General features: G+C 38.8%; 1 protein-coding gene across 4 annotated transcripts in view; it reads left to right on the top strand.

Moving 5' to 3' along the window:
• STAMBPL1 (STAM binding protein like 1) overlaps nt 1–18,014 on the top strand; it is a 137,468-nt gene that overhangs the window by 79,237 nt on the left and 40,217 nt on the right. The window lies entirely within an intron of this gene.

Here is an 18,014-nt window from a genome sequence, read left to right on the forward strand (position 1 = left end):
GAGGATGCCAGCTTGCTATCATGCTGGAATTTCAGGCCATTTCCTAATAAACTGAGAACAGAAAGGGGCAGAAAGGGCTGCCTCTGCCTAGCACGGACTTTTAAAACTCTTCTACCATGGTAGCATGCAAGGAAGAAAGATATTCCTTCAGTCGTCTATAAATACATAGAGGGAGTGATGATTTTATGGTAGGCACACTGTTTATAAATCAAGTTCTTGAGGGATGTGAGTGGAAATAGGAATTGAAGTATGGAGACAAGGTTGACAGGCCTATGTCTTACAAAGAGGAATTTGGATGTTTGCATTACTATAACTACATTCATTTTTTTGGTGCATTAGCTTTGTCTACTAATTTGTCACTGAGCAATTTAGCAGCATAAGTAGGGACCATCCTTTGACCAGAGAGTCTACCCAGCAGCCTGTCAAAGAAGTAGTTTGGAAAAGAAACGAGATTGTTCAAAGGAAGCCTCTGTAGCCCTCCTCTCTGCCCACTAACCTACTTGACAGGCAGTAGAGAGACCAGGTGATATGGTTTGGTTCTACGTCCCCACCCAAATCTCGTCTCGAATTCTAATCTCCATAATCCCCACATGTCCAGAGAAAGGCTAGGTGGGAGGTGACTGGATCATGGGGGCGTTTTCTCCCATGCTGTTCTCATGAAAGTGAGTGAGTTCTCACGAGATCTGATGGTTTTATAAGGCAGTTTTCCCTGCTCTTGCTTGCTCTCTCTCGCCTGCTGCCATGTAAGACACGCCTCTTCCCCTTTTGCCATGAGTTTAAGTTTCTTGAGGCCTCCCCAGCCATGCAGAACTGTGAGTAAATTAAACCTCTTTTCTTTATAAATAACCCAGTCTTGGGTATGTCTTTATAGCAGTGTGAAAATGGACTAAGATACCAGGTGACCCTCTCATTTCTCAAAAATATAAGCCGTTATCTCAAGCATCAATGAATAGCTTCAATGATTTTATATTGTCTACTAGGTTCTCACTTAACTCATAAAGAAATATTTTTGTGGGCACTGTGAGTATTTCTGGACTGTGGACATGTGAGAAAAATCTCAGAATGAGTGGCTTTATTTTACAGCCATAACTCATGTTACTATGTCAGATCTGTTTGATTAATGGTGCCCACACATATACATACATATATATCTTTGAAGAATTGCACTATTGATTAGAAAATTTTAAATAGCTTAAGACTAAATCATAACAGGATTTCTCTATACTGCTCGGGATTTGTCTAGCTTTTACCAACCAGAAAACACAGCCGTTAGAATGTTAAAATATAAAATCTACACAGTACAACATAAAGTTGGGCATTTGGGGTTAATTCATTAATTTTCATCACAGGAATCATGTGAAGCAAAATTTCCATATTTTCTTGAGTAGGAGGGCAATTTGAGTAGAGGAAGGATTCCCCTTCCTCCTGCTTCTGACTCACGCAGTGTCTGTGTAGTCCTTGCAATCTTTATGAAGTGACTGTTCATCTAAACACCAAAGAGAAGAGTTTTTGCATTCACCTTTATGATGCTTACATCATTTCTTCCTTGATTATGGTAGTGTATAGCCAAAGCTCTGATAATAATCAGACTATGATGAAATAAAGAGACCCATACTGAAAGAGGACTCAAGGTTTAGTTTTTCTTGCAAGTTTTTTTTCGAATAATCTATGACACTAACCAGGAAATACTTATAATTGAAAATAAATTTCTAAACAAGTGATTAAATGATCTTATTGCCTGGGTTTGAGATTTATAGTTTCACATCCCATCCAAGTCTCTTCAGTGAGAGAAACCAGCACTGTATGGGTATGAGTGTGTGTGCAAAGATATGTCCAGCCAAGCGGCCAGATACTTCCTGGGGCCAGCAGCCATGTATCCAAGGAGTTATGGAACAATTAGAAAAACAGTAGCGTAAAAAAAAAAAAAGAAGAAGAAGGAAAGAAAGAAAAACAGTAATGTCGGGTAACTTGGTTGCAGTTCAGGGACACTATAAAATAAATTCCAAGCTAAAGAACATATCCAAGAATCATTTCCAGACAGGTTATTCTACAAACATCATGCACCATCTTAGTAAGATTATTTAGTTATGATTTATTGTAAATTCCTTGAGCACTGGGGCAGCACTCTGTAGATTTAGATTAGGCCATGTAAATACTGGCAAATAGCTGTATAATATTGATGTCTGGTAAGAAAAATGATTTTCTGCTGGTGCCGAAAAATTGGGCTGTAGAAATTGTTTTTTTCTAGATTGATCATACGCATTGGCTATTTTGTTCAGTTCATAAAATCCATTTTTCTGAGAAGACACAGTGAGAGCAAGGAAACCTTTCCATTTCCCATCTTTGGAATTCTCCAGGAGAGTCACAAACAGTTCTCCTAAGACAGCCCACGAAGACAAAGGCATGGAGTCTACTCTGGCACAATGGCCATCCCGCCACATCTGCAGGGATTTGCCAGACTCTGCTCTGTTCCTCATTTGAGCATAATTAATATTGTCTACGGGAAATTTGATTGGACACTTTCTATGAAGGTCTAAAGGCTGGTATTTAGGGATTTATTTTCATAATGTTTTCATTTATTTCAAAATGTGAGAAGATCAGAGAGAAGATACATGGTATATTAAATGTGAGAAGAACCATGCAACATGAGGATGTGAGGAAGGAATGCAGTGACAATTGGCCCTCAGACCTTGACTTTGTGTAAAGGCAAACATTTTGGATCAATACATGGGGGTTATGATTCAGAGTTGAAATTCCAAAGCTATCATTTACTACCACTGTATCCCCTCTGTGCCTTAGCTTTCTTATAAGAAAAATAGGGTTAATATTCATGCCTTATCACAAGGTGGCAATGAGATATGAGGCGTTAATAGGTTAGAAACACCTAGAACACTGCCTGGCCCATGGTGAGCACGATGTAATTATTAGCTATTATTATCGTCAGATGCTCCGTAATGAGGAAGTTAGTTCTAGAGGTGAGACAGACACTTTTTCAGACAACAAAAGTGCAGAGGTAAACTCTTACCCAGAAGACTCTGACACTCTGTGTTGGTTTCCTATTGCTGCTCTAACAAATTATGACAAACTTACTGGCCTCAAACAACACAAATGTATTCTGTTACAATTCTTGAGATCAGAATTCCAAAACAGGTTTTCAATCGGCTAAAATCAAGGCATTCCTTCTGGAAGCTCTTGTGGGGGTCTATGACTTTGTATTTTCTAGTCTCTAGAGTCCACTTGGCTCATGACTACTTCCTCTTTCTTCAAGCCTGCAGCAGAGCATCTTCAAACTGTCTTTCTGACACTAATCCTCCTGTCTCCCTCTTAGAAGGACCTTCGTGAATATATTGGGCTCTGATGGATAATCCAGGATAGTTCAACATAATCTTCCCATTTTAAGATTATTGATTTAATCATATCTGCAAAGTCACCATTTTGTGTGTAAGGTAACATATCCACAGGTTTAGGGGATTAGTAGGTGAACATCTTGCGGGGAGGATTCATTATCCCGCCTATTACATACCCCATCTCACCACCCAATGTGTTTCCCATTACATGTCAAGGTGTTTATACCAGTTTCTCAGTTTCCAAAAAGTATTTCTACCAATGGTGTTGGCATCAGATGTACTTACTACACTTAATAAACACTATCTTAGACTGTTTGTGCTGCTATAACTGAATAGCTGAGACCGGATTGTTTATTTAAAAACGAGATTTATTTCTCACGTTTCTGGAAGCCGGGAAGTCCAGGATCAAGGTGCCAGTATCTGGTGAGGGCCTTCTTGATGTGCCATCCCGTGGTGGAAAAAAAGGCGAACCTGCTCCCACAAGTCCTATTTATAGTGGCATTAATCCATTCATGGAGGCGGAGCCCTTATCAATTAAACACCTCCCATTAGGCCTCATCTCTTAACACTGTTGCCCTAGGGTTTAAGTTTCCAACACATGAATTTTGGGAGACATATTAAGATCATAGCAGACATTTAAGACACGGTAGACAAGTCTTATCTTAGGAAAGGGATCAGAAAACTGTAAAGCTACATGCCCATGATCCTGTAATGGCCAACTAGGGAAGTGGAATAAACTTGTATCACTCCTTTATGCTTTTCAGAATGTCTAGATAATGTAATGTATTTATAAGATTCACAAGGCACTTTCAAGAGCTTTATTGTATTTTATTTTTGTTTATGAAACAACAAAATACATGTCAGATTGCAGAATAGCACCTGTTAGATTTAGGAGACAGAACAACTTTTAACATTCTCTTTGTCACCAAGGATAACTTGAGAAATTAGGTTTAACCATGAAGAACAGAGAGCTTTAAAAGATGTTTTAAATTCCTGGAAAAGACGGATAATACCTATTACGTCTTTGTCAATTGCACTTACATTTTTTCCTGCCTCTCCTGCCTTATCTACCCCAACTCAGAACTAATATGTGCCAACATTGCCCTGGTGATATGGAACAATGGACTTTCCCATTAACACGTCAGACAAGCTCATAACTGAGGACCTTTGCTCATGCTGCTCCTCTGCCTGAAACAGTATTTCCCCCATTTACTTCTCTAACTCCTTTCCTAATGCCATCTCTTCTTTTAGCACACTTTACGTATCCTCCTAAACTCAGCTTAAGTATCCCCTTCCCCTAGGAAGCCCTCTCTACCCACTTCTTTTTTATTTGAGCTGGAGTCTTGCTCTGTCACCCAGGCTGGAGTGCAGTGGTGCAATCTCGGCTCACTGCAACCACCGCCTACCAGGTTCAAGCGATTCTCCTGCCTCAGCCTCCCGAGTAGCTGGAATTACAGGCGCCTGCCACTGTCCCTGGCCAATTTTTGTATTTTTAGTAGAGACGGGGCTTTACCATCTTGGCCGGGCTGATCTCGAACTCCTGACCTCGTGATCTGCCTGCCTCAGCCTCCCAAAGTGCTGGGATTACAGACGTGACTCCCTACCCACTTCTACCCAACTCATTTTGGTTAAGGGTGTCTCCTGTGTTTATCCATAGTACTTTGTGTTTGCCTCTCTCATAGCACTCACTATATTGTTCTATAATAATATGTCCAACTATAATGTGTTTGAAGGCAGACTAAATTGATTTCATCTTTGCATTCCTAGAGCCTGGAACATTCAGTAAATGTTTATTGGACTGAACCGAATAAAGCACAGAAAATGCTTAGCAAATGGTCAAGGATATTCTGAAGTGAGGGCAAATAAAAATAAATCAACTAATAGTTACCAGACTGCTATGAGCTATTTGCTCTACATACATAAACTCATTTAATCCTCACAGCAGCCATAAGGAATACTATTTTTCCCATTTACAGATGAGGAAATGGAGGATCAAATAAGCGAAATAACTTGCATGGCCCCAGAACTGGTAAGTGGTAGAGCAGGGATTCAAACCCATCTGACACCAGAAATTGAGTTCAAGCACATGCACAGAGGTGTGGGTAGTGGCCTGTATGTCAGGCTCCACCCAGGTAGTAGGGAGCATGAGGTTAAATCATCAAGCAAAAGCAGATGACCTCACTATTCAACATCCCTGCATCATGAAAGCCTGGGCACACAGGGCAATATTGGCATCAGCTAGCTCAAGTGAACCCAGTATCAGCTCTTTTCTCTCAAGCTGACTAGACCCAACTGCCCCAGCTTCCTACTGATTGAAGCTCTCCTTCACAAAAGACTTTGGATCTACAGGATGACCAAGGTTCCTGGTGTACCCGAGGGGTTTCCTCGGTCCTGGGTGGGGAAGGGAGGATATGAGACTTTCAGTGCTTTAAAAAGTCCCAGGAAATCTAGGATGAGTTGATTATTTGAATCATCACCAATGATTAGAGCAGCCTGTCCTGTATATTACTCGTAGGGACTCTTCCTTTCAGAAGCCTTTGGAGAAGACCACAAACAGCCATTTATACCAATGGTATTGACTAGTGTTGTCCAACAGAACTTACTGCAATGATGGAAATATTCAACATCAGTGCTGTCCAATACAGTAACTACTAGCCACGTGTGACTATTGATCATTGAAATGTCTATAGGAATTTTTAAATTCTATTTAATCTTAATTAAATTTTAATTTGAATAGCCACATGTGGCTACTGACTTCCATGTTGGACAGCACAGGAGTAATAAGTTTTAAATTTGGCTGCAACTGAAATTGCCTAAGGGGCTTAAAAAATCCGAATGCACAGGCTACACTCTAGATCAATTAAATCAGAGCATCTCAGATGGGACACAGATGTCTAATGTGTATCCAAGAATAAGAACCTTCAGAATAGACCATGGATCCCAAAATATGGCCTACGAATTGACTGCATCAGAATCAACAAAGGAGTGTATTAATAATATGCAAAGCTGACTCTCTTTCCCCTTAAACACACCTCCTAAATTACAATCCCTGGAGAAGACCTTAGAGTCAATTTTCCAAAATAAACTTTTCATCTTAGAATAGAAAAGTTGTGAAAATAGTACAGAGAGTTCTCATTTACCCTACACCTAGTTTCCCCTAATATTAACATCTCACATTACTGTGGTACATTTTCCATAATTAATGAACTGATATTTACACATTATTAAGGAATCTTCGGAATTCATTCTGATTTCCTCAGCTTTTACTTAATGTTCCTTTTGGTTCAAGGATACCACACTGCATTTAAGTCAAGTCTCTTTAGCCATGTCCTCTTAGCTGTGACAGTTTCTCAGACTTTTCTTATTTTTAATGACCTTGACAGTTTTGAGGAGTATTGGTCAGATGTTTTGTAAACTGTCTCTCAGTTTGGATTTGTCTGATGTTTTTCTCATGATTAGACTGAAATCACCTGTTTTTGGGAAAAAGACCCTAGAGGTAAGTTGCTATTCTCATCCCTTGATATCAAGACAAGATGCTACCAGGATGACTTATCACTATAGATGTTCATCTTAATCACTTGGCTAATGTTTGCCAGGTTTCTCTACTGTAAAATTATTTTTCTGTCAGTATCTTCCATACTATACTCTTTGGATAGAAGTTACTAACTACAGCACACACTTAAAGAATGGGGAGTTACACTTCACCCCCTTGAGGACAAAGTATTTATATAAATTATCCAGAATAAAAATCTATTTTTGATACAATCCTCAATGATTCTTATTCATAACAAAATTTGGGAATCACTCAGACAAACAGCTGAAGGAGGCAGAACCACATGACATCCAGTTTGACCCTGATTCTCTGAGTGTGGATGACATGGTGAACTGGTGGATTTGCTAGACTTCTGTGAAGACTAGCTGATAGTCATTTATTTAGTCTAGAAACCAGATCACTGCTCCTCTAAACACAAAACAGTGAATAAATATAAAATTGTTGATACTACCACCAAGGAGTGTTTTGGAGTTGGAATCCAGCATATCGGAGGAGAAAAAAGCCATACAAAGAAGGATACATATAGTGCTTTGGACCAAAATCATAGCAACCAAGAGGCATTCCCTAAAGAAGAAAAAATATCAGTGTTGTCAGGTAGAGAAATAGAGAACTGGTGGCCCGAAGATTCCTGGGATATATGGCCATGTGAAGAGGACCACCATGACCCATTGGCATGTACAGAACACTTTAGAGCTACAATACCATTATTGACAACAATGACAAACATTCACTAAGTCATTAGCAGAGTTAGTTTATGGTGTAAAGAGTGATTCAGAAACTCATTTGTCACTAGGGGATTCCTTGAACTAGTAACAAAGCTATCTTACCAAGGGGAAAGTGTTTTACTATTGCTGTTTATAAGCCACAGAAAGTCTCTGTTCTCTGGATCCCTGCTTGGCTTTGGTAAAGCTACAGTTAGAGACTCAACCTCTTGGTTTCTCAGAACATTAATTAGCGCATTGTTCAACTTTAATAATCAAGGAGTGTGTGTTGAGAATTGTGGGAGGTTTAGAAGCCTGGTCACACACAGGAACAGCTCTGAGTAACTAAGAATGCTCAGAGTGAGAACTTCGGCGAGACACGAAGTCAGAAGTGTGGACTTCGGGGAGACACGAAGGCTGCCTTAATGCACTGAAGAGATGTGAAGTAGAAGAGTGAGCGTCTTTCATGTTCCCTGTGAAAATATAAGTAGCACTCATGGGTTATGTCTACAAAGAAATAGATTTCCTTCACCTTCACCTAGAAACATAAGTTAAAGTTTCTAACAACCTAGCAACACAGAGGACAGATTGACTTATGGGATAGTGAGTGTTTTGTCCATTGAATTAAGTAAGTGGATGCAAGATGACCCTCAGGGCTATTATAGAAAAGATTTGTGTACTATGTAGAAAATGTGAAGAGACTTTTAAGGATCCTTTAAGTCTTTCACTTTCCATCCTCTTGATATAGTATGAGTGACACTTTGCCAACTGTCTGGGATGTCACTGCTCATCTCTGTTTCTTCATCAGTGTCAGCTGTTACACATATGCAATGTGCACTTAGAAGAGTGTGATGCTTTCCCTAAACTGGCTGATTTATACACGTCAGAGGAAGGCATAACTTGGGCAAGAATAGCCACAGAGTAAGAGAGACCCTCAGTGTAGAGATCCACAGTCCTGACTTTGCCATCAAGATGCTATTATGAAAGAGGACAAGATCTTTACATCTCTGAGTCTCAATAATCTTTCCTAAAATGAATACTTTGTGCTAATTCACCTCTCAGTTTTCTTCTAGTTCTGACATTCTATGCAGTCTTCCCTGTGTCCTTAATCTCAAACGGTGTTTGCTAGGTTTCAATGAAAAGGTACTAGGCTTTATTATTCAGTGAAAATCACAAACCTTAGTGTTTACTGATGGTGTCTTAAAAAATATAAATGACAGGATTATTATGCCTGCATTATTATGCATCTATATATATATATTATATATATAAATATATTTTAGTTTAGTTTTAGTTTAGTTTCATATATTTTGCATTGTATGGGAGGAAAAAAGAATTCTCTCTCTATTCTTCTGAATTCTTATCTGGAAGCCCTGCAAAAAAAGGCAGATTAAAAAGAAAAAAGCGAACAGAAGTTTGTTAACAAATAGGCTTCATGTATATATGGGAGATACCCAGGGAATGAGCAATTCTCAAAGAGGTGGCTTACAACTCTGGTTTATGTGGCATCATCAACGAAGAACAACACATTGGTGGGGAAGTAACAAGACAAGGGGAAAGGATCTTGAATTTCTAGGGGTGTCAAATTGTGGGAAAACAAATACATGGGAAACTAATGGTAGACAAAAGATTATATAGTAAAGTCTGTTATGTAGATTTCTCTGTGCCATCTTCAGGCAAGCAAGGGCCTAAGGTCATCCCTGGTAATCAACCTTTGTCCTTCTTGGTAGAGAGGGAAGGAGGGACACATTTGTAAGTGTATGTCCTGCTTTTAAGCAAATAGGGGTAGGGCAGAGAGATTTTTTGTATCTATTTCTCGATTGCTTTCAACTCAAAATAATCCTTAAGCCAGAGAGGCGTATTTTGGGGTGGCATATTCAGCTACCCTTCAGCATATAGTATCTACATATCTTGTACCAACTGGTCTCTTTCCCTGTCTGCAGCTGTACAAATTAAACTATTATGAAAGCATGGTCATTCAAAGGAGGCACCCTTTTTGCCGCTCCTTTGCAACTTTCTTTTGCCCACCTGTTTTTCCTTTGCCCTCCTGTTTGCTGCTCCTTTGCAACTTTCACTCCAAGCTTTACAAACATTTTTAGTGTCTTAAGTTTCCTCCTTCCCCACAACACACAAATTCATATAGTCCAGCCCTTGTGTATTCTATTTCCAGAGCCGGGGATAGCTTCCCTTTTCTTCTTCTGCCAAATCATGTTTCTGCCTTATTTTAAAAGCCTCCTCAAAATTCATCTACAGCAAACCTTCTTAGATGCATTTTTTCTACAGGGAGAATGCTCCAATCGCTCCAGTGATTTCATCAGCACACTTACTTGATGTAAGCTCTTATATTTTCTCACATTTGCAGTATATTCACCATTAGATTGTAAACTTTTGGAGGCAGCCAGTGTGTTCATTTTTCCCCTAGGACACCCTGCCCTTCTACATATAGTAGAAACTCAGGAATTTAGTTAAGTAACTTTCTATTTTCCCCAAACCTTAAAAGAGCTGTCTGCAATGACCATCTCAGACGTTGTTATTTTCAGAAAGTTTCCCTAATTTATTTTAAGGAAAGAACAGATAAGATGCGTAAGATAAGGGACATTCTCTGGCTGTAGGCTTTCTTTAGCACATTTCAGGATTATTATAACATAATAGCCTTGCCCTATTTTCCTTTAGCAGCACGCGGCTGCCTAGTGTACTTGCTTTAGGAGGTCAAACACATTAGGTATACCAACATATCGACCATCAAAAGCCAATGCACAGAACAGAGATCCTCGGGCAAGCAGGTTGAACCACAGTTGCAAGGTCAAGCCATTAAGCAAAGCATCCAAGGGTGACCATCATGCTTCCCCCTGTGTTTCTGCAAAGCAGAGATTTTCCTAGGGATTGCTGAGCAAAGAGCCCCTTACTAAAGAAACAGCAGACTCCATGGAAGAGTGTCAATTTTATGATCCACTGCTGGTTTGGGCTGATTTGCTTTTAACCAATTATTGATCACCGTAATGACTAACTTTTGAGAGAGCCCTGCCAAAAATAAATATTCCTTAAATGAGGTACACCAATGTTTTTTTCCACTCCAGTCCTTGAAAATAGTGAGTTAGAGCAGAGTTTCCTAAAGCATGGCCTGAATTTACAGAACCATAGTCAACAGAATCACTTGGGCAATTTGTTAAAATTTATTAGGTTGGTGCAAAAGTAATCACGGTTTTTGCCATTGAAAGTAAGGGTCCTAATACATTCCTGGGGCTCACCTGAGCCAGGCTGTCTGACATGGGGCCTAGAGATCTGCATTTAAACAAGAGCCACACAGAAGCACTTGGACAGAGGGTAAGAAGGGAATGTGATACTGAAGTCTCAAAAGTAGAGAAGAATAGTGAGGAATGATCTTCATCAATATTATCATAGCTTTTTCTTGTTAGATTATAGGATCCCAGGCTCATGTCCTCAGAGAACAGAATGGAGAGCAGATTTACAGACAGGGAAGGGGATTGGACAGGACTGTGGGCCTGCATTCTATTTTAGGCCCTGCCTCTGATTGTCTGTGTGGCTTTGAAGAGTTCACTAAGCCCTTTGGCCCTCATTTTTTAATCTATAAGTGTGTGGGCCTATTATTTTAATATCCTGTCTACCTCTAACAATTTCTGATTGAAATACTGAATTTGAAAATATAAATAGGCAGTATAAACTCTTCTGTTTATTGTGGCGTCTGTGAGGTAACAAGCAGAAGAGGTTGATGGTTTCACAAAAGGAAAGCATGACTTAGACAGAGTGCCTAAAATTCTGTCCCAGAAACCATGACCTCCTCATCTACCAGCTGTCTGTGTTTGGGCAATCACCTGCATATCAGTTTCCTCATCTGCAAAATGACAATGGCACTTGCCAGCCACCACTTTTCAGGGTTCCTGAGCAGGTCAAAGACGTAACCTGCTCGAATGTTTTGAAAACTATTAAGTGCCAATCAGATTATCAGTTGTCACTCAAATTTGGATTAATTAGGTCAGATATTAGGTGTCGGGTGGTGTTTAAATCCTTGTTGTCCAGAGTGACATGGGAAGCACTGGAAGCTTAGGTTACCATTAGGAGATCCTGAGGCTTGAGTGAGAAGATCCCATAAAGAGCAACATGGCTCAAACAGTACCAAGAGGGCAGGCTGTGTGCCAAGATCAGCCTGGGAGTTTATACAACACTTATTTTAGCATCAGACATACTTTAGCCCCTAGAAAAGAAAGTGAACAGGAAGAGACCCTCGAGATATCTTTGGATGCGTCAAGAATTTTAAAAGCTGCAACTTGGAATTCAAAGCATTAACTTCCTTTTCCAACAAAATTGAGACCCTATAGGGTAATTTTATACTGAAGAGCTCCCACTTCTTTAAACCTGATTGGAATTTGAGATAGTTGGAACAAGACAAGACTCTTATTACCTATGATAAAAAGCATCATCAGGTAGGGGCAAGAGTATGGACTCTGGAGGTAGGTTGGATTCATATCCCAGTTTTCAATAATTTATTTTGAGTCCCTTGGCAAATCATCTAGCATCTCACCTCAGTTTTTTCATCTATAAAATGAGAAGGATGTAACACCTGCTTCATCAGGTGGTGATGAGGACAGATGCGAGAATACAGTGGAATACTGAATTCTGGTGACTTTCAATATTCTATTCCTCAGCACTAACCCATGCTTACATGCATTTTATGACAATCCACGTTACCTAAGCCCAAATTATTACATGCAACACAGCTTGGCAACCTTCAAACACTAACCAAAGCAGGTATCAGAGCCCTTGTTTCTTGAACTTTCAAAGACAGAAGATGAACATATAAAATAGAATATTTTGTTTCATGATTTTGTTACTGTAAGCCATGTCTGGTAAAGGCCAATACAAGGAAAATGGGCTGAATCTGTGGATTACATCAGCAGGTTCAGAAGAAATGATGGCTCACACACCTGAACTCATTTCAATCATCCCTAAATTTAAAACAGGAAAATGGTTGGCAAAGTTGTTCCCTTTCTTCCTCTGGAGAAACTACTTGAAATAAATATGAATTTGAATTTTACATGAATGATATCTCAAGAGTTTGTTAGTATGATTATCATACTTCAAGTTTATGGCTTATCCAGAAATCAAACAACTATAGTAACCAGGTAAAAGTCCATTTTTTTTTCTGTAACATATAACAGTAATTAGAGTTTTCTACTTGTGACCTTAAGGTGTGTTGTCATGGTCTTGACATTTCTGCAGAAGTAAACTACTCAATTCCGTAGTTTCTGTGTTTGCAGTTATTTGTATTTAACTTGCATTTTGCATATTTAATTTGTATTTAAATCGCTAAAAACTGGTAACTCAGAAATGTTAGGTATAGACATCCTCATTTATCCAGAACATTTGACTAACCAGACACCTAATTATGTTTTGAGTGGTCCTATCTATGCATTTAATGAATGTTCTTATTTTGTAGCCAGGATATGTAATACAGGTGATTCCTTTCAGCAACGGGAGCTGGACAAATCTATATGCAGGGTTTTTGATCATCTTGGGTTTAAAACTCATAATGGAGCAATTAAAACCATGTTTGTTTTCCTGAATCCATGACAACAATAACTTTATCCCAAAACCAGCTGTGAATGTTGGTAACACGGGCACTCTGCTGACCTGAAGGAATGCAGGCACAGTCTGCATTTTGCACACATATTTGTCGGTAGAGTACTTTTTTGGTAGAGAGGAAGAGAAAATTCTGCCTTCTTTAGAGAAGTGGATGTAGGCAATCCCTCCTCCAAAAGTAGTCAAAATACCACTCCAGAGAACCTTGACTTTATAAGGGAAGGCAGCTTCTGAATCACTGAAAGCTTTTTCCTCCTTAATTCTCACTGGCTGGCCTGGAATGAGGCTCTGCTAAAAATGTTACAGGCAGCTGTTGATATAGGCATTTCTGTCCTCTTTTCTAGTACCATAATGTGTGCATGTTAAAGAGATTCTGCAGGTCCCTTATACCTTACTCATCCCTTTTAAAGCCTTCTTCTCGGAAAGTAGATGTGGAGTATCTCCTAGAATTGGAAAAGTTTCTGTCTTTCAGAAATTTGTGTAGGTTTGGTATTCATAAAACGTTACATTATTTGATGTCTCCCCCCACCCCTCACCCCGCAATACTACACAGAGATGAAAAATGTGTTTAGGTAGAAGATCCTCCTACATAAGAAGGAAGGGTTTGGAAAGCTGTTATTTGGGTTGTGTTACAACTTTGTGTTTTTTTCTCTCTCTCTTAATAAATAATACTCAAGACAAACACTTTTATAAGTAGGATCTTGATTATTGAGGCAAGAAGTATAATCTTAAGCAGTGAGAATGGGGGAAATTGGAGAACATTATTATTTCCATAGCATCAGCATAGATTTCCATAATGTCCAAATTACCTAGCCATTTCTTTCATTTCCCAAAAAAAGGTCTTTAGTGTCAATTTTCCATCAAAAAAAATCTTTGGAAGAAGTGAGTATTTCCACATTCTGCTATGCCTTAGGGCATCAGCCGTGCCCAAACCCATGCTTGTAAGGCTGAATGGTCACTCTGCTTTTGATGTCTCTATTTGAAAAAGCCTACAAATCCAAAGAAAGCATGCCCCCATTGGCATAGTCTCTGTTGTGCAAAGGAGACTTTCAGAGCTTTAGGCTCCATCTGTCATGATCATTTTTCAAACAGACTATTTTTTAGATCAGTTTTATGTTCACAACATCAAGATCACTTTTTTTTTTTTGGCTGGTTTACTCCTACTCAAATTGTTTCTGGCTCTCTGGGATGACCAGTTTCTCACGGAAAGAAACCTCCTCTGACCACCATACCATCCTCCCAACTATATCTTTTCATATACGTTAATAGCACCCTATCTTTCCTTCATAGTACTTACTGTAGTTTGTGGTAATACATTTGATACAATTATTTCTTTCATATACATCTTCCTCACCAGCCTAGGGAAGGGACACTGATTGTTCACCATCGTATCCCAGTATCTAGCACCGTGCCTAAGGGATAGGAGGGGCTCAGTAAATATCTCTTGCAAGGATGTTGTTAAATTGTAAACTTTGCCAAGGCTTTTATGTTGAATGAATGAATGAATGAATGAATGCCTCTAACTCTTCATAAAATAAACACTTTTTGGAAAAAATTGCTCATGGCAGACCTCAGATGTAACCACACTGATAACTGGAAAGAAAAATGAATTTAGATGGGCTTTTAGAGATAGAACAATGTTTCTAATATTCAAGCAGTACATAAATCCCTTATACTTAATGTTAAAATTCAGGATATGATACCTAAAGAAAGGTTTTACTGTACCTGGATCAAGACACCTACCAACTTTTTCTCTACGCATAGGCAAAGTCACTACCCTGTTTAAGCAGGTCTTTGGATGTTTCCATCTCAAGAAACATCTCTTCAATCTCTCCCTTGTATTCCACCTTCCAGAACCACCCAGAAATTCCAGTAAAGTCTTATTGACCTGATTGTCTGTCCTCTTCACTGAGTTCCTTTTGAATGCAGCAAATTGCTATGCCCTTTTCTGACTTCCATTTCACTTTTATCCAGCTTCATAGGAGCTTAGGCCCCTGCTTGTTGAGGAGGGCATTCAGTTAGTGCTAAGACTACCTGAATAGGTCTGGTTCTAGCTACTCATAACTCAGAGGGGTAGCGAATGCTAGGAGGTAGGAAGAAGGACATTCAACCAGAATACTAAAATTGCATTTAGATAGTCCAGAAGTTAGACAGTTTGCACAGCATTAGAATTCCCCATTTATCCTTACAATAGTTTGCTGAGAATCATGGTTGGGAATTGAACAATGAGAACACTTGGACACAGGAAGGGGAACATCACACACTGGGGCCTGTTGTGGGGTAGGGAGAGTGGGGAGGGATAGCATTAGGAGATATACCTAATGTAAATGACAAGTTAATGGGTACAGCACACCAACATGGCACATGTATACATATGTAACAAACCTGAACGTTGTGCACATGTACCCTAGAACTTAAAGTATAATAAAAAAGTGTGTGTGTGTATATATATATAAAAAGAATTCCCCATTTAATATTTATACATCCAAAAACTGACAAAAAGAATGTCTGAACTCATGTCTGACATTCGGATTCCTCCGCCCAAAGGCAATAAATAAAATAATACTAAAATGTAAAGGCAAACCTTGTCTTCTCCTGTCACGATCTATAGAGGGCACAAATAATAGACATTTTTCCCAAATAATGGCATCTGATTTTCAAGCAATGCTTAGCCAATTGTATATCTGGGCAGAAAAGGTTTGTACCGAGCATTTGAGCTGGAAAAGGCAGATGTTTTTCTTGACCTCACTTTTCCTAAAGTTCACAACTTCTGCTACTTAAATGAGTATCTCATCTCTAAGTGTGTGAAGTAACAGATGTATCTGTTTTCCATCCTCAAAGAGTTAACTTGATAAAATAAGTACAGCTGAGGACAAACACAAACACAAAATGAGAAAACTTCATGCAGTATGTTTTGTGTTTTGTAAAGGGTGCCAATGGCATGGAGCCGTCTGATTCTGTTGCAGTCTTTGGCAACGTGGCCCATTTAAATTCAAGTTAGGATCTGAGTGTTTGGGTAAACAGAATAAGCTAAGAATGAGTGGCAGACATATTTCCTCAAATCCCATCTGATACGGGTTTAGATCCAGATTTTGTCATTTGACTAACTCCTTCCTTTTTTAGATGATTTGGATTTGTCTTTTTTTCTTATAATAAAAGTCATAATGCCAACCACTTTAAGAGTACTTTTGCTGCTCTTTTTTGTTGCTATCTTTTTGTAACTAATAGGACATTTGTAAAAGTAAGACTATAATACAAACAGGAGTCATAGCATGTAATGGCTTTAGCAATTTGTGCAATATCCCTCTTTTTGTCCTTCCTGCATATTTTCTCCCTAGAAAGCAGCCAAGAATTGGTGTTCAGAGGGTGATGCTCTGATGGTGAGCAGATCTACAGTTTGCCTAAAAGTTTATTTAAGCCAAATTTATAGTTTCTGAAGCGCTAGAAGGCTGCTGTTCAAGGGGACTACTTTTTTTTTTTTTTTAATTGGAGTCTTGCTCTGTCGCCAGGCTGGAGTGCAGAGGCGTGATCTCAGCTCACTGCAACCTCTGCCTCCCCAGTTCAAGCTATTCTCCTGCTTCAGCCTCCTAAGGAGCTGGGACTACAGGCTCACACCACCACGCCCAGTTAATTTTTGTATTTTTAGTAGAGACAGGGTTTCACCATGTTGGCCAGGATGGTCTCGATCTCTTGACATTGTGATCCACCCGCCTCAGCCTCCCAAAGTGCTGAGATTACAGGCATGAGCCACCGCGCCCAGCCAGGGACTACTTATTAATTGGCCATTTAAAATGAAATGAAACAAAGTCCTCAATTGCTAACGATTAAGGGGACAGGAGTGTAAATTCAGCTATTGTCTGGTCTTCAGGCAGCAGGAAATTAAGGGATTGGTAACTGTTATTTGTAATAGTAATCGATGTCACAAAAGGAGTTTTGAGAACAGGAAGTATAGAAAAAAATTGATCTTTTATTTTTAGTCTGTTAATATTTAATGTAATATTTGATACAGTTCGATTTAGATTTACTGTTCTTTGATCTATTTTTATTTTTTGCCTTTTTTGTTGTTCTGTTTCTTCTCTCCTGCCTTCTTTTATATTGTTTAAATTTTTTTCTAAATTTCATTGTAATTTATCTGTTAGCTTTTTAACTATATCTTTTGGCATTATTTTTACAAAGTTGTTCTAGGGATTACAATATACATCTTTAAATACTCACCATCTACTTCATGGAAATTACTGTAACCTTACAAATGTATAAATCGATTTACGCTTGTTCATCCCATTATAATGTATATTATAAGCCTCATACAATGGTATGATTTTTACTTTAATTTTCTCTGCGTTGTTTCTAGTTAACTATATGTGCCATCAAAGTGAGACCCCATTTATCTTTTAATCTGTTTCTGATTGCTTTTCCAGTGTCTACTTAACTGAGACTCTTACAGGTAATTTTGTAGGATACTAGGTGTTTTAGACAGCAAATATAAAGATTGTGTTTGTGTATGTGTATATGTTTATATGTGAGGGCCAATCTATTGAAAAGAAACATTGTAAGCAAAATTGAAACCATATAGAGTTTGTAGTTGTTTTATTTTAAAAGCTAACCTTGTAAGTACTTAGTCTTTCAAAAAATAATTTTAACTTCTATGTTTTATTTTTCTATTTTAATTTTTCCTGGTCCTTGCCTCCCAATCCTCCCACCTTCCCTTTCTTCTGTGTGACCCATAGATTCAGAAATTCCTTCTTGGGATAATTTCTGGCATTGCTTTGGAGATGGAGCCCCTGAAAATTGGCTAGGGACCAAATGGATTCCCAC

Source organism: Pongo abelii, chromosome 8 (assembly GCF_028885655.2).
Source record: "Pongo abelii isolate AG06213 chromosome 8, NHGRI_mPonAbe1-v2.0_pri, whole genome shotgun sequence".
Classification (NCBI taxonomy): Eukaryota; Metazoa; Chordata; class Mammalia; order Primates; family Hominidae; genus Pongo; species Pongo abelii.